Source organism: Staurois parvus, unplaced genomic scaffold (assembly GCF_062004578.1).
Source record: "Staurois parvus isolate SC_StPar_1 unplaced genomic scaffold, SC_StPar_1.0 ptg000344l, whole genome shotgun sequence".
Classification (NCBI taxonomy): domain Eukaryota; kingdom Metazoa; phylum Chordata; class Amphibia; order Anura; family Ranidae; genus Staurois; species Staurois parvus.
Genome location: NW_028318140.1, coordinates 1775900 through 1798764, shown reverse-complemented (window position 1 = coordinate 1798764; position 22865 = coordinate 1775900).

Below are 22865 nucleotides of genomic sequence, written 5' to 3'. Positions count from 1 at the left end.
TCAGTTTTGTTCATATTACTGGCAAATGAAAATCTGAAACCACGTGCATTGACAGCCTAGCATGGATTGCATATTTACAAGAGGTTAATCAGTCAGTGTTAATCCCAGAGGGGAACAGAATGAGGAAACAAACAGCCAAGGCATTCCATCATTTCCTCTATTGCTTCTTATCTGCAGCTCATCTTTCAGCTCCCCTGAGAAAAGCTGTAAATGAAATGAATGTTCCACTGCCAAGAAAAAGTGTGACAGCTTCATGTGCTCTCTGCCTTTTTTAAAAACGCTTCTTGATTGGGAAGTAAGCACATTTATTGTATACACTAGAAGCACAAGAGTGCAGCCAGCAGATGGGAATACGTCATACTTTCATAAAACGCATATTTGCACACATAGTTACAACTTAATGCACGAATACTTAGCTGAGAACCTGTCATGGATGAATCTTCAGCTCAGCTTGTTTGTGGAAGCATGGCTTGAATTGCAAATGATGGGGAGGTTCCAATGCAATGTTACTACATAAAGGGATTTTCTTTTCACTGCTACCGGCTTTAGTGAGACCAAGAGCCATGTCAGATTTCACCTATAATGTCACAATGGCTATAGATAATGATACTGTATTATATATCAAAATATGGGCTTTAGCTCTTCAAGTTATAAAAACTGAAGGCTGAGTGTCAATATTGGGGGCCTTTCTCACAGCTAAAAGCTTATCAAACATTTCATATCCTATAGACTACGTGGTCATTATTTTGTTACTATTAGATGGTCATAAAGCTGGTATATATCATTCATCAAATTAATAGTATGGTCTTTTGGAATTACCTGAATCTTCTTTGACCTGAAATGGACATCCATTGTATTCATTTTCAGATATACATATACACACATTACAGAAAAGAAGGCCTCAGTGTGGTGTTTCCAATGAGTACATGAGTATTATTATTATTATTATACAGTATTTATAAAGCGCCAATAGTTCGCTCAGCGCTGTACATTACAAAGGGGGACAGAACATGTGACAGAACAATACCAATACAATGCAAAACATGAAGGGATCGAGGGCCCTGCTCTTTCGAGCTTACAATCTAGGAGTACATAGATCCAATTTTAAAGTCCATAGCAGCCTGAGGTTTTAAATACAAGAGAGCATGTGGAGAGAAACAACTTGAGACTAATAGTTCATGAGATAATGTATCAAAAGAGAAAAAAAATACCAGGGATATGACATATCCGTCAAGTATACTCCAAAAAGGAGGTCATAAACACGATAAGTTAACAGATCCCATCAGTAGATGTATCGCAAAGTTCTCAACAAGGTTCTTCGGTGGGGGACATCAACCGGTATAGAGCTAATATGAAAAGGTAATTTCTCCAGATAATGATGATTTGATATGGAGAGTCCATAACCACTAAATGAGTCCAGAAAAGGACAAATCACAGTGTATATATCCATCCTCATGAGGCTAGAAGGGAAGTTGAGGGACTCCGAGGGAGTAAGGGAAAGAAGAAAAAAAAAGAAGGGAAGTAGAGGAGAGACAAAGAGAAGAGCTGTTTGGAAGTGTAGAGAGTCCAAAAAGAATATCCAGATAGATTACAAGGCCAAGCAGGCAGATAATTTATCATGATGCTGTGTTACCAGTTCTTCCAAACGCTGTGCAGAATAAGAGTGAATTCATTCAATAAGAGCGATCCATTCTGCAGTTGTGGGGAAATCCACTGATTTCCAATGCCCGACAATGATATTCCTGGGTACAATTAGGAAGAAATGCAGTAGTCCAATTTTAGATGAGGAGAAAGAGCCCAAAAAAAGGAGAGGCGAACAACGGAAGGGAGAGCGCACAAACCTTGCGCATTACCTCAATAAATAGTGACTAATTTTATTAATAAGGAAATATACTCATATATTTCCTTATTAATAAAATTAGTCACTATTTATTGAGGTAATGCGCAAGGTTTGTGCGCTCTTTCTTTCATCTTCCTCTACAGTTTTATTAAGCTTCCCCAGCTTCATGATAGAGCTGCACAACCTCTGATCACCAGTGGATGAATACACAACACGCTGCTTGTCACTAACGCCTGTTTGATCTGCGTCCTTGAGCGCAGGAGATAATGGATCTTTGGGAACAATGGAAGGGGACATGGGGATATATGTATCTGCAACAGCATCGTATATGCCAAAAATGTGTGACCAAAGACCACAGCAAACTTAATGCGGTATGCCAAGCTGACAGGCATCACTACCTGTTAAACATAACCATTCAAGTCAGTGGTTCAGTGCTGCAACTGTGAGCCAAACACAGTTGGTATTTCATTCCATAATTGACCTTGGCTTGCAGTTACAGTGCATTAGTCCCAATGGAAATTGCTGTTCATCAAAGAAAAAAAAAAGAAGACCTTCAGAAAATGACAGGGTTGCGTTTCACCGCTAATCTCTATTTAGAGCATGGACTACTGTGAATCTAACCCTAAATAGTGCAGAAATCAGTCTCCTGAGGTCCACCAATGATACAGGTCCCCCATCCATGCCAAGGAACAATCTTTTCCTGCATCTGGCTGCATAATATGTAGTTAAAACATGAGAACAGTTTTACTTCCCAAAAAATCATAGCTCCTTCTAGAAAAAAAAAACAGTTTTAGAATACAGGCAAACATGCCACACAATATAGAAAGTATCGATAATTTCCTCTGAAATCAAAGCAATGCAACTTGTTCAAGGTTGCTATTGAATAATGAAGAGACAGCAGCTCACTGGTGAGAACAGTTCTATGCTTTTGCTTCCAGTAAGCAAATGTTGTTTGCTGGATGCACAACAATCTGCAGTGCAGGAAAGTCTAACACTGGCCCTTCCTTTAACAGGCTGGCTGCTACTATATGGGGGATTACAGGGGGCTGGCGAAAGGACAGACTAGGGTACTTTTTAAAAATACATGTAAGTATTTTAATGACTACTTACCAGAAATAATTGGATTAGTTTATTTCTGCTTACGTATATGCATTTTAGGTCTCATTCAACAATGGCACTGTTCAACCTGCATTTATATGTATTTAGAGGGCAATTCTAAGTGCATAAAAAATGTAAGTAATGATTTTCAACTATGCTATTCACAATGTGGGGTTTATCAATTAAGACATCTTCTACTAAGAAACATCCAAAGGGTAACATTGTTTTTAAATTGTTAGAATATTTCTAGATTTGGATAGGGGGTTAAGGGTTTAGAACCACTGTCAGGTTTTTATCATTCTCTGTAATTGTCCTAATCACCAATGTCATGCAGGACAGGTCTAAAGGACAGAAAGTAAAGGGAAATATTTCTAATGAGACACAAATAATGGGAAAAAATGACAGCACTTCTAGTGTCACAAATGCACACTTCATCTAACATGAACAAAACATTTTGGCTATATTCTAACAAGTGCAAATGCCTATTCATAATAGATACTATAGATAGGTAGATAGATAGATAGATAGATAGATAGATAGATAGATAGATAGATAGATAGATAGATAGTTAATTGGCCACATTGCTTGCTATTATGATGCATTGTTTGAATTACTGAATTCAAATTTTTAGAAGTGCTTTAATTTTATTTATTGATTTTTTTACCATAATGAAGGCCTAAATGTAAAAACATCTATGTTAAAAAGAAACTTCTAGTGACGACCGGCCACCTAATGATGGCATTTTGTTTTCAGCCCATTGTGACTTTAATCTCATTTCACATTACTGATCTGTACTAAGCATCCCCTTTTGTCGTTGATTCATTTCACTTTCTTTTGGCTTGTCCACTTAATTGTAATTTATTCTGAATGTAGAAAAATTGTACATTCTAAACCAATTTTAAAGGAGACCTTGATGTCATGTCAAAAAATCTGAAACCATATTGAAAAGCCATACTGAAAAGCCATTATAGCTAATTCCGAATGCATTCCAGGAAAAACTATTCATGATTCTCAGTATATCATTCATTTTGCATTGGATATTTATTTTAACTATATGTACTGTATGTTTTAAAATCTTAAAGTTACAGATTTAGTTACACAGAGGATTACTAATGTCCTTCCTGTCATCTTTGTTATCAATACAGTCAATTCTCTGACTTGTTTAAAAAAATCATTTACGTCATAACACAATAGAATTATGACCTATTTCTTGTAGCTCTGTAGAGGTTAAACTAAATTAAGAACATTACAAGGATAATGGAAGTAAATGGATAAACAAAAACACATTCACTGCTTTTCTTAGCATGACTTGGTGTTTTAATTGCTTAATTTTTTCCAGATTACCTTATTTTCATAATTATTTGAACTAATGTCCTAAGTAAACTTGAAATGAATTGGTACGTACAATGGTGGTCTTTGTATTTTTCTAATGATGTGTTATTTTTAGCTTGATTAAGTTAATTTAAAAGTCAAGATAAAAATCAACAAACGTGTCACTTATGTGTACACCTCATTTTGCTAAACAATTCTGACACTATAAAGGATACATCGTTTTCAGTTGTTTTTTTTTTACTTCAAGTTGTATTCCCCATATTACTACTTAACATTTTTCATAGTAGTCTAGTTACAGTTCAGTTATGCTGTACAACCTAAAGTGTCTTTAGCAACAAAGAAAAGGTATAGTAACTTTGCAATAAATGCCATCTAAAAACCAGTGAGCTGCAATATACTGCATTTTTGTTTTTGGAGTTAGATACAGTACATGTTAAGTGATACCTTTAATTCTCTGACTAAAATTATTAGGGATGCAACCCTTCAGGAACCCTTAGGTCCAGGGGTGGATTGGCAACTCATGGGGCCCCCGGGCAATAGGGGATCATGGGGCCCCTGTGTCCTTGCCCAAACTAAAAAAAGCCTATGAAAAAGGTACCAGGGGCATCTCATGGGGCCCCCTACTGACCCCAGGCCCTTGGACAATGCCCTAGTTTCCAAATGGTCAGGTCATTTCCTCAATCTTTATATAAATCTAAAAATTGTTCTGAAACCCATATATTTATATAGAAGGAGGAGCAATGACATATAACTATTAGTAAACTATATTTTTTTATTCCTGACACCCTTGAGTAGTAACATCTACCACAACCATTTAGGTTATGGTTTTGTTTAGCTTTAATAGAGTTGAGTTTAGGGAGACATCAGCATGTCTTGGGTGTTTACATGAGTAACGTTTGGGTGCTGAACCCAAACCTCATTGATCTCAATGGAAGCCTAATAATAAAAAAACATTCATGTATGCAGCAAAGCTCCCCTTGCTGGATCTCTTTTAAATTTGTTTCAACAAAGTAATACTATTTTTTAGGGCCTTATATGGAGGATGGGGCACCCTTGACTAAAACTGGGGGCATTGAAATATTCTAGAACTTGATGGCCTGTCTGTCCGTTACTCATAGGTGTACTTTATAACATCGCAACTCCACCATATTGCAGGGTGGGGGATGGAATATTGATAATCAAGCATATAATGTTTTGCTATATTAGTTCAAGGGTCAGGTCCCTCTTACCTCTCTAGAAGCAACTGCGTACTCCAAAGCATATGCCTTTTTACCTACTGTACTTTTCATTGGTAAGATCTAGGACTCAGATTTAAACAAAATGTGTAATTACATGACCTACCAAATATACTCTCAGTGAGTGAATAAGTGAATAAGCTTAAAGATTTTCACAATTGCACAACTATACAGGGATGGTTGCTTACACTCATTTCAGCATCTGCAGTCCATTTACCTGCTGCATAAAAATACTTTTTTCAGAATTTACATCTAAGACATGCATTATGAAAACAGCCAAACACAGTCAGTATGACTGTGTTCTCCACCACCATGATAGATAGGCTGGTTTAGGCTACAAATACAAAGGGGGCAACATCACACTATTAATCTAAGTTACAGGTAAAATTTCAACAAAAATCCCTACTGAAAGGCAGGAAGCAGACCTGGGACCATTCTCAGATGAGGTCAGGGAGGATATCTTACATCAGCTAACACAGGTTTCCCTCTCAGACTCTCACTGCTTGACTCAATTATTTATACTGCATAGAGGCTATCGTACACCAGAATTTCTTTACAAAATAAGACTGAGGAACACACCAAACCTTGTTAAATGTGGTATTGATCAGGAATCCCTTTTTATACATGTCCTGACAATGGCCCAAACTGGTGTGCTAATGGGAAACAGTTATAAAGATTCTGAATATAGTCTTTACCTTCTCACTACACCGTGTTCCAAATTATTATGCAAATGATATTTTTCTCATTTACCTAAATAATTGATGTAAATAACAGTCAGCATAATTCTCATGTTATCAACTATTAAGAGTACAATTCACATTTTATTGAACAAACCTCTTAATGATAACAGTATTTTTTTTAAACATAAAAAACTTACAATGCACTGTTCCAAATTATTACGCACAGTAAGTTTCAAAACACTTTATAGGTTGTAAAGAGCTGAAAATTGTCATTTGTTGTGTTTGCAGCATATTTACTGAAATCAAAAGCTATTTCAATCAAACTTTTAACAACATTTTAACTTTTTAAACATTTTAACAGGTCACGTTACATTGTAACATAGGACCCCTTATTTGATAGCAGCTTCACAAGTCTTGCATCCATTGAATTTGTGAGTTTTTGGACAGTTTCTGCTTGAATTTGTTTGCAAGATGTCAGAATACCCTCCCAGAGCTGCTGTTTGGATGTAAACTACCTCCCACCCTCATAGATGTTTTGCTTGAGGATGCTCCAAAGGTTCTCAGTAGGATTGAGGTCAGGGGAGGATGGAGGCCACACCATGACTTTCTCCCCTTTTTATCCCCATAACAGCCATTGATGCAGAGGTATTCTTTGCAGCATGAGATGGTGCATTGTCATGCATGAAGATGATTTTATTACGGAAAGCATAGTTCTTCCTTCTGTACCAGGGAAGAAAGTGGTCAGTCATAAACTCCACATACTTTGCAGAGGTCATCTTTACACCTTCGGGGACCTTAAAGGGGCCGACCAGCTCTGTTCCCATGATTCCAGCCCAAAACATGACTCCACCACCTCCTTGATGACGTCGCAGCCTTGTTGGAACAGGGTGGCTGTCCACCAACCATCCACTACTCTATCCATCTGGACCATCCAGGGTTGCACAGCACTTATCAGTGAACAGGACTGTTTGAAAATTAGTCTTCATGTATTTTGCTGCCCAATGCAGCCGTTTCTGCTTGTGAGCATTGGTTATTGGTGGCCGAATAGAAGGTTTATGCACAGTTGCAAGACTCTGGAGGACTCTACACCTTGATGTCCGTGGGACTCCAGAGGCACCAGCAGCTTCAAATATCTGTTTGCTGCTATGTAATGGTATTTTAGCAGCTGCTCTCTTGGTCCGATGCATGGATCTGGCAGAAATCTTCCTCAATGTGCCTTTATCTGCACGAACCCGTCTGTGCTCTGAATCAGCCACAAATCTCTTATTAGTGCGATGATGACGCTTACGTTTTTGTGAAATATCGAATATTTTCATACCTCGTCCAAGGCATTGAACTATTTCACTCATTTCGGCAGCAGAGAGATCCTTTTTCTTCCCTATATTGCTTTAAAATGGTGCTCTGCTTAATAATGTGGAACACCGTCCTTTAGTAGTTTTTCCTTAAATTGGGCTCACCGGCCAATCTAATTATCACAGGTGTCCGAGATTGTTTTCAGTGATCAAAAGAGCCCTGACACACAATGCCATCCATGAGTTAAACTGAAAAACAAAATATTTCATCTTTGTGACACTTAAATAGAATTTTCATAATAATTTGGAACACGGTGTAATCAATATTCCATTTTTTGGTCGATTTGACTCATATGAGTTAGATACACACACTATTTTGGCCCTAAGGTGGTCCTTAAATGGGTCTCAAATTCTCTGCCCTATGTTGAGGCCTTGGTAAGGGAGCTCAACAAACTAATTGCTTTTGAAGAAGTAACCTATGCGCAAAGAAGGGCCCTCAATAGATATTTTATGATTTGGAGTCCCTTGCTGGACTATTGTGTCAATCTATAAATTCTGCCTGCTGAATGCTCTTCTTCTGCCACAAGCAACATAGATTAAAGCCTCCCACGCTTGCCTAGACCAAGGATATGCTTTATCTAATTTCTGATTTTTAGATGCAACTTGATGTCAACTGTGAATCTTAGCCCCGTATCTTGTTCATTATTTGTGGTGATCAGCGGTCTCCAAACTATGGCCCGAGGGCCAGATGCGGCCCTTTGCTTGCCCTTATCTGGCCCTTGGGGCACTTTTTCTCCCACTGATACAAGACACTATTCCTCTCACTGACAACAACAAGAGGGTATAATTTCTGCTACTGACATCAAGAACAGGTACTATTCCTCCTAATGACACCTACAATGGGGTACTATTGCTCCCAATAACACCTACGATGGGGCACTATTCCTCCCATTGACACCTATGATGGGGCACTATTCCTCCCATTTACACCAACAATTGGGCACTATTCCTCTCATTGAAACAAACCATAAGGCACTATTCCTCCCACTGACACCAACAAAGGGAGAACCATACTTCCTTCTGACACCAACGATGGGGCACTATGTCTCCAACTTACACCAGGAATAGGGCACTATTCCTCCCCCCCTGCCAAATATACATTGTTTACTCCCAATGATGAAGGACAATTTCCCAATAGCCACAATCCGGCCCCCCCTAGAATCTGAAAGCCAGTAAACTGGCACTTTGTTTAGAAAATTTGGAGACCCCTGGTCTAGATTGTCAATTTACTATATTACTGTACTAGTCAGGTATCTGACTTATCAGTAATCTTTTGGAACAATATCTCTGGCATTCTGATATTTGCACTTGTTTAAAACTATGTGATTAGGATATCGTTTGTATTGTCAAGCAAATTGTATTGGGGGCTGGGCACTGCCCTGAGGAAAATGTATCAAAGGAAAATACCATTTTTAAAAATTGCATTTGGAAGTGAGCAGTGATTTAAATAATGCTTTAAGGGCAACATTGAAAATGCATAATTCCTTTAACCGCCTACCAACCTTTCAAAATAAATATACCGAGAGTGGGCAGCAGGTGCAGGAATGATCGTGTCTGCTTCCAGATTCGTGTTGTGCTGCTGTCCCTGCTGATCCATGCTATATCCAATTGGTTTGCCAACTGGTTCACCCAATGATTTTGGCTGAAATCAGTTGATTGGCTGTGTCCAATCACACACACAGAGTTCTGTGTTTACATAAACACAGAACTCTGTCTATAGAGAACAACAATCTGGCTGTATAAACAGCCATACAGTAAAATAAAAGCAGCATATATTACACACATTACACATTGTTAGGCACAAAATTTACCCCTTGATTGCCCCTAGATGTTAACCCCTTCCCAGCCAGTGTCATTAGTACAGTGTACATTATTGTAGCACTACCCCCTTAGGGGTTGCTGAGTTATTTTCGGGCTTCCTCTCATTCTGGACCTCTTTCTGAAAGCCCAACCACTTCTGACACTACAGGATTCTTTCGACCAGAATAAATCACCTCCAGAAAGTAGACTCACACACAAATTGAGTAAACTGATATAAGGTTTATAATAAACTTCAATGTAAGTTTGGTTAGGCAGTAAAAAATGGTATTGGTACGTGGAATGACAATTATTACTCTTAGCAACTCTAAGCAAAGAAACAACACATACAGCAGAATCTCACAGAATCTAGCAGGCCTTCATGTCAGAAGTTAACCCAATACCTGCAACCTGAGGTGGTGTCAACCCCAGTGAGCAAAGAAAACTAGCAACAGGAGACCTAGCTCACTTTGGGCTCTCAGAATCTGATGGCAAGGATTAAATCTGAGATAAAAAAAGCTTTTTGACCAGGGTAGTCAATGTCCCTTTAAATGCAGTGAGGATTCTTCTGCCCGCTCGCTGGGGCCCAGTTGGTGCACAAGTAGGAAGTGATGTAAGTGACAGTTCCTTACAGGATTAACACAGGGGGAGGAAGAAGAAAGGACAATTATTTTCCTTTTAATTGGTACTTGACTTTGGTCTTGTCACCTTTAATGCACTGAGAAAAGGGCAGCTTTAGGCAAATACGATGTCAAACTGACAATAGGGCAGCTCCACTATGAGCTGCAGTAACCAATGGCAATGGTGGTAGAAGTTCCTTTAGGAGGGTAGGTCAATAGTTAAGGGAGCACTGATTTGATCTGGTCTGCAGAAGGTGTACACTGCGGTCAGTTCTGACTATTGTACTGTGCTGCAAATGTGTTCAACAGTAGCGGCTATGGGAACTAGTAGTTCCCATATTAATGTGTTAACTGAATGCAATGTCTGCAACTGTGTGCATGTAAAGTAGCAGGTATGAGGAGAATGTCAGTGTTCTCTTGCTTAACTGTTGTATGGGACTCACTCACCCGATCGGTGCCTTCCAGCAGGTCCTGGCTGTCTTTTTCTGTTAGAGGATGTGGGCCCCCATAGGTTTTCCAGGCTCATTTGCAGTGTTCCGTTTATTCACCGCACTCTGGGTCCCCTGCTTACAGACTGTTTCACTGAACAGGGTGGCAAGGCTAGCGGTCAGCGACTCCTTCTTGCCTCTCCTCTAACTAGCTCTGCAGCCTGGTCCAGTTCTCCAACAGTCAGCACAACTCTCTCACTGCTCCTTCTCTCCAGCTCTCTCCCCTCTAACTTCCTGTCCAGTCTACTGGGCTTCTGTATATATCTGCCCCCGCCCACACGCCAGCTCTCCTGGGAAAATTAGTCCTCTGATACACTGCTCCCCAGCAAAGTCCTTGGGGCTGCTCTACAATACAGAGTGTGAGTGCCACTGAATTGCAGGACACTGCCATCTTGTGTTGGTTTTAACATCCTGCAGTTGACATTAAAGCAGGGTGTTACATGATTATCACTGTTCACTGTATTATTGTCACTCTTGATGTCAGTGTCTATTTGTCAGTTAGTGTACCTTCCTGCCAGTGTCAGCTAGCACCAGATTGCTCGCCACACTATCATAGTCCCACTATAAGTCGCTGATCACCATCATTACCAGTATAGTATCATAACTGTGTAAATTCCAGTATACAGTATATACCATAGTTTGTAGACACTAATATAACTTTTGCACAAGCAAAATAATATACACTTACTGGGATTTTTTTTTTATTATAAGACTTGTAGCAAAATACATTTTGGCCTAAATTTGTGAAGAAATTTGAATTTTTTTAAATTGGATATGTTTTATAACAGAAAGCAGAAAATGTCATTATTTTCCAAAACATTTAGTATTTTTTGTTTAGATAATAAAATATTAAACACCCATTGGTGATCAAATACCAAGAGAAACTGTGATTAGCCACAGCTAATCACATGGTACACTACTGGTATTGTTTGCCGAACCTGCCTCAAAACCGGATCCAGGCACATTCAGCTCATCCCTGGTTTCTAACATCCTTTAGGGGTTGATTTAGTAAAGGCAGATAGGCTTATTCACTTTGCAAGGGAATTTTCACTTTGCAAAGGATTTTTCCCTTAGCTTAGTGAATGAGTTCTGCTAACTTCTATTATCTAATCATGTGCAAGCGAAAATACTGTTTTTTTTTTCTTGAATGTGGTAGGTATTATTTGCAAAGTATTTTTGCTTTTGCCTTTATTCATTGTTGACATTTACTAAATTACATTGCTGTAACCTAATTTTATGTTGCATCATGTTCTATTTTTATAGATTATCACCAAGCACAATAGTCTTGGATTGATTTATTAACTACTCATGTATTTTTACAGTTCCTTTTTAACATCTGGCTGATTCAGAAAGAAATTCTTATTAGCTAGCAACAAAGGGAAAATGTCAGCAGAATTTGATATGTAGGATTATATTATGCATGTCATGCAAATCATTCAGAGGTTCAGGAATTGGTACATAAATAATTATTAAGCCTAAGCTTCCTAAACCACAAAACAAAAATTTTTTATATTATCAGTAGAGATGAGCGAATTATTCAAAAATTCGATTCGGCTGATTCGCCGAATTCGCGGAATAAATTCGATTCGAGCCGCATATATTCGCTGTGAATTTAACTTATAAAAAGGGTGTTTCTAGGCTTCAGAGAGCCTTTATATTAGTGCAGAACACTGTACTTTTAATTTAAATGCCCTTGGAGTCTGCTGGGGAAGAGAACTAATACTGTCAGTCAGTATGACATGCAGATGAGTGCCGTCGATCTTAGAATCACCGCACACTTCACTCATTTGGGCAGTCACGGGGCCAAAACCAGAGTGTGGAGCCACAGTGTGGCGGTGGAGGCAGCAGCAATGGGAGGCCATACAGCACCCTATGACAAAATGGAACCCACCAGCAGTGTGAGGAGACCTGAAAGTGGCACATGGCAGAGTGTGGCGATGGAGACAGCAGCAATGGGAGGCCGTACAGGGACCCATGACACACTCTGGACCTGGCAGCAGCATGAGGAGGCGGTACAGGGGCCCATGACAGATTACGGGCCTGGCAGCAGCATGAGGAGTCGGTACGGGGGCCCATGGCAGATTACGGGCCTGGCAGCAGCATGAGGAGGCGGTACAGGGGCCCATGGCAGAGTGGAGGAGCGTAAGCAGCTAAAATTGAAGGCCATACAGAGGCCTATGTTAAAAAGTCCCCCCAGCAGCAGCGTGGGGAGACGACTATCAAGAGTCCAATGGCAGAGTGGCGGAGCAGAAGCAGCTTCAATTGAAGGCCATACACAGGCCTAGGTTTAAAAGTCCCTCACAGTTAATTCCAATAACGAACTCTACTCCTCCGTGCAATCTACTTACGAGACCCTGGGCAGGTCCGGGTCCAATTTGTGGTAGAGACTGGTTTTGTTCAGCCATGCTTGAGCGAGTAATAACAGGTCTGTGCTGCCCTTTGGTGTCTGGCTTAATGCGCACAACACTGAACGTCCCAGCGTTTGTCAACGATTTGCCGTTAAGTGATGCAAACCCGCTGAACCACGTTCATGAGGAGCCGGTACAGGGGGCCATGAATCAGTATGGACCTGGCAGCAGCGTGAGCAGACGACAGAGGCACATGGCGCAGGGTGGTGGTGTAGGCAGCATTATTCTGAAGCCATACACAGGCCTAGGTTAAAAAGCGGAAGCCGTCAGCAGCGTGAGCAGACGACAGAGACACATGGCGCAGGGTGGCGGTGGATGCAGCAGTATTCGGAAGCCAAACACAGGCCTCGGTTAAAAAGCGGAAGCCGTCAGCAGCGTGAGCAGACGACAGAGGCACATGGCGCAGGGTGGCGGTGGAGGCAGCAGCAATGGAAGGCCATACAGCACCCTATCACAAAATGGAACCCACCAACAGTGTAAGGAGACCTGAAAGTGGCACATAGCAGAGTCTGGCGATGAAGTCAGCAGCAATGGGAGGCCGTACAGGGACCCATGACACACTCTGGACCTGGCAGCAGCAAGAGGAGGCGGTACAGGGGCCCATGGCAGAGTGGCGAAGCGTAAGCAGCTTAAATTGAAGGCCATACAGAGGCCTATGTTAAAAATAATAACATGTTTGGGGCATGATTCATGGCAGATTTAGTCAGTTGTGTCAGGAACTGGTGGTTTGAAATCCAGACTAATCCACGCCTGATTCATTTTCACAAACGTGAGTCTCTCCACACTTTGGGTGGACAGTCGTGTCCTCCGCGGAGTTACAATACCTCCTGCCGCACTAAACACGCGCTCCGATGCCACGCTACTGGCCGGGCATGACAGCCTTTCAAGGGCAAATTCAGCTAGTTGGGGCCAAAGGTCAAGTTTCATTGCCCAGTAGTCAAGGGGATTGTCTACCTCGGTTGGCAGGGTGCTGTCCAAGTAGGCCCAAGCCTGTTGTTTGAGGTCCTGCTCCAGGTCCACCTGATGCTGCTGCTGCTGCGGCTGGTTAGTAGTTTCCTCACTGCGCTGGTGAAGAAAGCTACTCATCATCGACTGCAGACTGAGGCAGCCGCTGCTGGTGGAGCTGCCACTGCTCCTACCACCCCACCCCTCCCCTGCTGCCATGGCAGCGGAACGCGAGCGCACAGGGCCCACAGTGTCTGAGGATGGACGTTGGCGCAGAAAGGCAGAGACCAACTGACTACATAGGTGGTTTTTATAGTACTTTATTTTGGCCTCCCTCTCAGCAGGTGTGATAAAAGGCCACCATTTTTGAACGGTAGCGAGGGTCCAACAAGGTGGACAGCCAAAAGTCATCCCTCTGTCTGATGGTTATTATTCGGCTGTCGCTACGCAAGCAACCGAGCATGCTATGGGCCATTTGTGCCAAGGAATGCGAGGGACTCCCTGCCTCCATCTCCACAGCATACTGCCACAGTGCGTCTGGGTCCTCTGTCTCCTCCTCCTCCTCTACCAGATGCTCCTGCTCCTCCACTCCTGTCCACTGAGTGGAAAAACCACCCATTTCACTCAATAATTCCTGAGCACCAATGTCCTCCTCTACCTCCTCCTCTTCTTCCTGTCCTGCCCCCACAGGGGTCATGTGGCGTTGAGATCTGTGCGCCACGTCTACCGCACCCTGACTAGCCATTGTTAACAGCATTTGTTCCAGGACGTGCAACAGAGGAATGACGTCGTTCATCCCATAGTCCTGCCGACTCACGAATAGCGTGGCCTCCTCAAAGGGCCTGAGCAAGCGGCAGGTGTCACGCATGAGCTGCCAATGGCTGACATCTAAGTTACACAGGGGAGTACCTTTATCCGCTTGTAACATCAGGAAATCGGTGATGGCCTTTCGCTGTTCGTAAAGGCGGTCTAACATATGTAGGGTTGAATTCCACCTTGTTGCAACGTCGCAGATCAGGCGATGCTGTGGAATTCCGTTCTGCCGCTGCAGCTCAAGGAGGGTGTGCTTTGCGGTGTAGGAATGGCTGAAATGCATGCAAAGTTTACGTGACATTTTAAGGATGTCTTGCAGTGGGATGGTGGATTTTAGGAACCGCTTGACAACCAGATTGAACACGTGAGCCATGCATGGCGCATGGCACAACCTTCCTTGACGCAGAGCAGACACCATGTTCTTTCCGTTGTCGGTCAACATGGTTCCGATTTTCAGTTTGCGCGGAGATAGCCATCTGTCGATTTCTCTGTTCATTACACTCAGAAGTTCCTCCCCTGTGTGACTACGTTCGCCAAGGCATACCAGGTGCAGCACAGCGTGACACCGTTGCGCCCTGCACATGTGATATGCCGGTCGGGTAATGGGACTTGGCACGGGGGTGGCGGCTGAGGACACGGCGGAAGAAGAGGTGGTAGAGGCGGACATCTTTGCTGGACCAAGCACGTGCAAACGTGGAGGCAAAAGCGGCGTGACCTGTCCAAGTTGCTGGTGCGGCTGTGCCGGCACCACGTTCCCCCAGTGGGCCGTAAATGACATGTACTGTCCCTGACCGTAGTTACAGCTCCACACGTCGGCGCTGCCGTGCACTTTGGCAGAGACCGACATGCTCAAAGACTGGCCCACCATCTCTTCTACATGTGAATGCAGGGCTGGCACTGCCTTTTTGGTGAAGAAATGCCGGCTTGGCACTCTCCACCGCGGCGCGGCACAAGCCATCATTTCTCGGAAAGGTGCTGAGTCCACCACTTGGAAAGGGAGGGACTGCAGCACCAGCAACTTGGACAGGAGGACGTTCAGCTTCTGCACCGTCGGGTGCGTGCTCGCAAACTGTTGTCTCTTGGAAACGGATTCCAAGAAAGACTGCTGACGGAATCCGTGAAGAGGAGTAGCAGGAGAAGGAGCATCTGAACGAGCGGAAGATGCCAACGAGCAACAACTCCCCTCAGCAGAGGTGTTGGAGCCTTGACTGGCTGATAGAGGGCGATTGACGTCGGGTGACGGAGCAAGTAATGGAGCGGGTGATGGAGCGGGGGCTGGGGCAGGCAGAACCGCCGTATCTTTATCACGGTTTTCCCAGGCCACCAAATGGCGACGCTGCATATGCTGACGCAAAGCTGTAGTCCCAACATGGGCCCCCTGGCCACGCTTGACTTTCTGGCCACATAGTCGACATACGGCTACGTTTACTTCCTCGGGCGGCTTGACGAAAAATTGCCACACCGCCGAGTAGGAAACTTTGCCCCCGCTACTCCTCACTGGCTGACTGCTACTTCCTCCGTGCACACCGGCACCACTACTGGCCGTGGTGGTAGGCTGCAGTGGAGCTGGTGCTCTACTCCGTGGCCGTTTGGCTCCACTGACACTGCTGCGACCCTGCTGCCTCCTGGGCAACCCACCGACTGTTTTGCTCGCTGGCAAGCTGGCACCCTCTTCTGCTGATGATGCGGAAGCAATAGCCTGATGACGACGAGGCTGCCAAGTGCGATCAGCCTCATCATCATCAATTAGGGTCTCCGCGTCACTACTAGCCCCCTCGGCTGCGTGTGGGTCAGGAGACAGACCTGTCTCTAGACTGGCTACTGAGCCACTCTCCTCGCCAGTACTTCTTCGCCTGGCTGCTGAAGAGGCGGATGTCTCCCCCCGTTCCTGACCGCCCTCTGTTAGCTCTTCCTCACTGTACAGTGGGGCTGAGCCCACAGCATGCGATACTTCGCTTGCTGAGGGAACACCAAAGGACAGGGGCAGGTCGAGGACACGTGATTTCAGTGGGCTTGCTCCCGGGCCATGCCAACTAACGGTTGTGTCTGACGTACACACCGACCGTTAGCTGTAGGTGTCAGAGGTGACCTGGGAAGAGGAAGACGACCGAGTCAACCAATCGATGACGGCAGGGTTGTCGGTGGAGACACGACCGCTGGATGACACTGGCCTCTGGCTGCGACTAGTGCTGCCTCGACCCCTTCCTCTGCTGCCACGTCTTTTCGCTCCTGAAACATTGCCTCCTCTGCCACTCCTCTGCGTGTTGTCTGATATACTCTTTAATTCAATAAGCACCCCAAAAATAAAACCGGATTTAACTCTTTGAACGTACAATAGTGGTTGTGAAGCAGAAAGTCAGTTTATTGTACACAATCGGTCAATTGCAGCTTGCCGTTGGCTGGAAACTGTACGTTTATGTCACTGGAATGCACTAATCACCCAAAAAATATTACCGCCACCCGGCGTGTAAATGGATCTAACTTTTTGAACGTACAATAGTGGTTGTGAAGCAGAAAGTCAGTTTATTGTACACAATCGGTCAATTGCAGCTTGCCGTTGGCTGGAAACTGTACGTTTGTGTCACTGGAATGCACTAATCACCCAAAAAATATTACCGCCAGCCGGCGTGTAAATGGATTTAACTCTTTGAATGTACAATAGTGGTTGTGAAGCAGAAAGTCAGTTTATTTTGCACAATCGGCAAACTGCAGCACCAACTGTGCATGACAGCCACCAAAAAAAAAAAGGGTGTATGTCACTTTAAATTTTCAATTCTTTGATAGCTGTGGCCCTAGGTAACGATTCTGTGTCCCTGAGTAACGATTCTGTGTCCCTGAGTAACGATTCTGTGTCCCTGAGTAACGATTCTGTGTCCCTGAGTAACAATTCTGTGTCCCTGAGTAACGATTCTGTGTCCCTGAGTAACGATTCTGTGTCCCTGAGTAACAATTCTGTGTCCCTGAGTAACGATTCTGTGTCCCTGAGTAACAATTCTGTGTCCCTGAGTAACGATTCTGTGTCCCTGAGTAACGATTCTGTGTCCCTGAGTAACGATTCTGTGGCCCTAAAGTCTCTGTGGCCCTAACTCTGTCCCTCAATACACACAGGTCTGTCTCTCTTGAATGACCGGAGGCTAATGGAGAATTCTAAGATGGCCGCGATTTATAGCTCCACCATTACACAGTGCTGGCTCGCTGGCTGCTGATTGGCTAATGCGATCACATGTCATGAATGAATGCATTATGGGTCAGCGCGCCTTGTCTGCGCGCCTTCCCAGAGATCCCCGCTCCGTCGCCACACATGTCGCCGCCATTTTTGGGAAAATTCGATTCGTGCATCCGAAGTTTGCTAATCTTCGGATTCGTCACGAATCAAATTTTTCCAAATCTTCGGAACGAATTCCACTTCGTCGTGTTCGATTCGCTCATCTCTAATTATCAGTGAACTTGGTAAATGTCCACCATTTTATGTAACTTAGTGTTAAAGCTAAACACGCAGCTAAATAAATCATTGCAATACATATGTGCAAACTACTTTACCTTTCAAAAGATGTTTAATTCTGTGCAGCTAGTTTTCAGATCCAGATGTCACTGTCAGGCAGAAAAACCAGGTTCTTCACTGCAGCATCTGAATACAAACCTGTTCAACTGAAGGGGGCCACAGCGCAAGCATCCCGAATTGCGGAATGATATTGTAAGTTTTTAGAGATTAAAACAGGTGGCAAAGAGATCACGTATTGCCTCCTCAGAGCCTGTCAAACACCTTCTGAAGAGTGATCTACCACAGATCGCTAATTAGAGGGACTGTAAGTGTAAATGAGCTCATTCTGCTTTGTCCTCTTGTCAGCATGTTCATTGTCAGCATACGCTATATTACTAAAAGCATTGGGCCACCCCTCCAAATCATTGGATTCAGGTATTCCAATCACCTCCATGGCCACAGGTGTATAAAATCAAGCACCTAGGCATGCAAACTGCTTCTACAAACATTTGTGAAAGAATGGGTTGCTCTCAGTAGCTCAGTGAATTCAAGCATGGTACTGTGATAGGTTGCCACCTGTGCAATAAGTCCATCCATGAAATTTCCTTGCTACTAAAAATTCCACGGTCAACTTTTGGTGGTATTATAACATAGTGTTAGCAACTGGGAACAACAGCAGCTCAGCCACGTTGTGGTAGGCCTTGTAAAATGACAGAGTGGGGTCAGCACATGCTGAAGCTCACAGTGCACAGAAGTCGCCAACTGTTTGCAAATTCAATAGCTAAATACCTACAAACTTCATGTGGCTTTCAGATTAGCACAACAGTGCATAAAGAACTTCATGGAATGGGTTTCCATGGTCGAACAGCTGCATCCAAGCCTTACATCACCAAGTGCAATGCAAAGCATTGGATGCAGTGGTGTAAAGCACGCCACCACTGGACTTTAGAGCAGTAGAGATGTGTCCTCTGGAGTGACAAATCATGCTTCTCTGTCAGACAATCCGATGGACATATCTGGGTTTGGTGGTTGCCAGGAGACTGGTACTTGCCTGACTGCATTGGGCCAAATGTAAAGTTTGGTGGAGGGGGGTTATCGTGTGGGGTGTTCTTCAGGGGTTGGGCTTGGCACCTTAGTTCCAGTTAAGGGAACTGTTAAGGCTTCAGCATACCAAAACTTTTCTGACAATTTCATGCTCCCAACTTTGTGGGAACAGTTTGGGGTTGGCCCCTTCCTGTTCCAACATGACTGTGAACCAGTGCACAAAGCAAGGTCCATAAAGACATGGATGAGTGAGTTTGGGGTGAAGGAACTTAACTGGTTTGCACAGACTCCAGACCTCAACCCGATAGAACACCTTTAGGATGAACTAGAGCGGCCTTCTAATCTGACATCAGTGCCTGACCTCATAAATGTGCTGTTAGAAGAATGGTCAAACATTCCCATAGACACACTCCTAAACCTTGAGAACAGCCTTCCCAGAAGAGTTGAAGCTGTTATAGCTGCAAAGGGTGGGCTAACCCAATATTGAACCCTACGGACTAAGTCTGGGATGCCATTCATGTGTGTGTAAAGGCAGGCTTTCAGTACTTTTGGAAATATAGTGTATGTGCATTACAGCAGATACTGATTATTGTGAATCTTGTGCTTGCGTTTTACTAAATGGATGTTCAATTCTGGGTCAATCCTGAGATAAGCAGTGTACAGGGGGACAGCAGAGCAAAGCACAGGAGGTCAGGAGAGTACATCACATGGGGGGGCATCAGGGCACATTACATGGGAGCAGGGCACATTACCTAGGGGCAGGACACATTGCATGGAAGCAGGGAACTTTACACGGGAGCAGGACACATTATGGGGCACACAGCAGGGCACCTTTAGTGGGATCAGGGCACATTAAGGGAAACCCAACAGGGCACCTTACATGGGATCATGGCACATTACAGGGGATCAAGTCACATTATGGGGGGCACACTGCAGGGCACCTTACATGGGATTAGGGCCCATTCAGGGGAACACAGAAGGGCACCTTACATGGGATCATGGTACATTACATAGGATTAGGGCACATTATTGGGCAGACAGCAGCGCACCTTACGTGGGATCAGGGCACATGCCAGAGCACCTTACATGAGATCAGGGCACATGGGATCAGAGCACCTAGGATCAGAACACCTTACATGAGAACAGGATACATGGGATCAGAACACCTTACACAGGATCAGGGCACATGGTATCAGAGCACCTTACTTGGGATCAAGGCACATGGAATCAGAACACCTTACATGGGATTAGGGCACATGGGATCAAGACGCATGGGATGGTGTCGGTCATATGCAGCAGAAATGCAGGGAAATAGGTGTGATGAGTCCTCTTCTGGAATACTGTTCCCTGCCAGTCCCTCTTCCCTTCCTGTTCTTCCCAGATAATGTCACATACAAGCACCTGGGATTGTCAGTAGGGGAGGAGGGGCTGTCAGGGAACAGTGCTGCACAGCTACACAAACAGTGCCGCTTGCCTGTGTAGCTGCTCATGTGTCAGCAGACGGGAAGTGATCAACCCCTCAGCTGCCTGTGACTATTCAGTCAGTAGTAGTCAGGTAGATTGAGGCAGAACCCCTGGAGACCTCTCACAGAACCCTAGTGTTCCATGGAACCCCTGGTTGAAAAACCATGCTCTACATCCTGAGCTTCAAGGAGTGGGGGGAGAGATTTCTACTGTTGAGCAGCAATCCCATATCCTATCCCCAGCTGCCACTCAAATGTGCAGGCTGGGCAGCAAGCTTGTCTGCACTAACATGACACTGGGAGCGACCTGTACTTCCCAAACAGAAGATGAGGCTGGGTGAGGATGTGTCAGCAAATAAATGACAATGGGAGTACTTGCATGCATATTGCCCTGTAGGTTACAAACAGAGGGCAGGGTTGGGCATGTCAATATCAGTTTGCCCCTGTGGAACTTTCAATGCACCAAAATGGACTGAAAAAAAAATCCAAAATTGATTAAAAACAATATTTACTGTACAATTAACTACAGATAAAAATGATAGTATGTCATATTCATAAAATAAGCGTGAAACAGAGTTAAATCCATAGTATCAAATATAGTTGCGGTGTACAATATCAACATGTTTCACAATAGTTACTTCTTCAGGATAATTCTGAATATTTTGATGATCACCCACATGCGTATACTTTATCTTCCAACAATGTGGCGGTTAGCCATACTCATCACTTACATCTACTCTGATTTCTATATATAGCCTTCATTCCCAAATTTGTACCTAGAGGTCATTCTCTTCTTTTTTTTGAGAAGGGGGTTTGTACTCGATGTGAGGTTCTGTTTTCTTCCTTTCCTCCCATTTTCCTTTTTTTTCCCACTCTCCCCCCCCCCCTTTTTCCCTCTTCAGGATGCATATGAATGTTTTTTGCTTATAATTGAAAATGCATTATTTATATTATTCTCAGATGTTATGCTGTACATTTTTCCTTGGATTATGTATTTTTTAATAAAGCAGTGGTTATCCTGAAGAAGCAACCACTGCAAAAATGTTGATATTGTACACTGCGATGTATTCAATACTGTGGATGTGTATAAATCAGTGCTGCCCTCAAACTAGTGAATTCCCAATTCTGTTTCAGTCTTTTTATTAAGAATAGCACTAGGACAGTACAGAGTATCAAAATCATGTATAAGATAGAACTGTCAACATAGTCAGTATATAAAATAATAGTAACACAATGAATGAATGCATACAAACTACGAGCTTATGTACTGGTGAAACAAATCAAAAACCCAATCAATGAGCTGCTGTTTTGATGCTGTTCAAAAACAATTAGAGAGTATCAGCATAATAATTCCTATAAAACAGTGCTTAATTTGCATATAACCACAAACATAAATGTGATAAAATATCAAAAAATGCAATAAAGAACAAACAAATTGAAATGAGATAAAAATTAACGATTCTTCCACCAAGGTGTAGCAGGGTGTAATGAGGAAAGTCAAATCAACCTTTATAGTTCTTATTAGAGATGAGCGAATCGAACATGGCGAAGTGGAATTCGTTTCGAAGATTGGGAAACATTCGATTCGCGACAAATCCGAAGATTAGCCAACTTTGGACGCACGAATCGAATTTTCCCAAAAATGGCGGCGACATGTGTGGCGACGGAGCGGGGATCTCTGGGAAGGCGCGCAGACAAGGCGCGCTGACCCATAATGCATTCATTCATGACATGTGATCGCATTAGCCAATCAGCAGCCAGCCAGCCAGCACTGTGTAATGGTGGAGCTATAAATCGCGGCCATCTTAGAATTCTCCATTAGCCTCCGGTCATTCAAGAGAGACAGACCTGTCTGTATTAGGGACAGAGTTAGGGCCACAGAGACTTTAGGGCCACAGAATCGTTACTCAGGGACACAGAACCGTTACTTAGGTACACAGAATTGTTACTCAGGGACACAGAATTGTTACTCAGGGACACAGAATTGTTACTCAGGGACAGACACAGAATTGTTACTCAGGGACACACAATCGTTACTCAGGGACACACAATCGTTACTCAGGGACACACAATCGTTACTCAGGGACACAGAATTGTTACTCAGGGACACAGAATTGTTACTCAGGGACACAGAATTGTTACTGAGGGACACAGAATCGTTACTGAGGGACACAGAATTGTTACTCAGGGACACAGAATTGTTACTCAGGGACAGACACAGAATTGTTACTCAGGGACACAGAATTGTTACTCAGGGACACCGAATTGT